Source organism: Lagopus muta, chromosome Z, assembly GCF_023343835.1.
Source record: "Lagopus muta isolate bLagMut1 chromosome Z, bLagMut1 primary, whole genome shotgun sequence".
NCBI lineage: Eukaryota > Metazoa > Chordata > Aves > Galliformes > Phasianidae > Lagopus > Lagopus muta.
In genome coordinates, this window is record NC_064472.1 from 49,951,236 (window position 1) to 49,951,976 (window position 741).

The window sequence follows — 741 nt, forward strand, 5'->3', positions numbered from 1 at the left end:
GGGAGGCTGAGTGCTGTCTGACCTGTGAAGCTGGACAATTATTTGCCATTTTGTCTTCAGACTCCTCACATTGTACTGCTTGGGTATCTCTGTCTTTAAAGTGAAAATGTGGTTTTTCCTTTCTTCCAAGTGAAAGAAGTGGAAGTTGGCCAGTGGCCGAAGCAAGCAACAGTGCAATCACATGACATACAGGAGTACGGTGTGCTTGTAACTCCCTTACTAAACAACGCTTGCTGTATAAAAACATTATTTACTTATGAATTTCGAAAAAATTTTATGTTGGGGAATTGATATTTTTCAATTTTGCAGACAAAAACGGTCACTTTTAATACTTCCATTTTTGCCTTTGTGTTGCCCATTCATTGCCTTCTGAAGTGAATGTGGTGTCAAAAAAGGCAAACAAGAATTCTTGCTCAGTCTTTGTAAGGGGCTGGCTATTTGCCTTTCTCCTCCCTGTTTTTGCAAGAACAGAAAAAACCTGTAGAAACTGTAAGGTCGAGCAATTGTGTAGCAGATTTTATGCCTCAGACTTTTTAAAAGAAGAATTTGATATTTTAAAAAGGGGAAAAACTGGACTGTTGATGGCCACTCTTAATACTGTTCAGCAGTCCTGTCTACCAGGATAATGTGAACAGCTGTGAGTATGCTGTACGTAACTTTCAGACTCCTGCAGAGGCCTCTAGTTTTTTTTAGTGCAAATAGGTATCTACAGCTTCACAATACTCAGCAAAAGAGAATATT

At 39.0% G+C, this 741-nt stretch overlaps 1 non-coding gene across 1 annotated transcript; it reads left to right on the forward strand.

The window, feature by feature from the left end:
• Positions 1-341: 341 nt before the first annotated feature.
• On the forward strand, positions 342-473 carry LOC125687438 (small nucleolar RNA SNORA13). Its single transcript, XR_007374068.1, has one exon. It is a non-coding gene; the product is annotated as a small nucleolar RNA SNORA13 (small nucleolar RNA).
• The last annotated feature ends 268 nt before the right edge of the window (positions 474-741 follow it).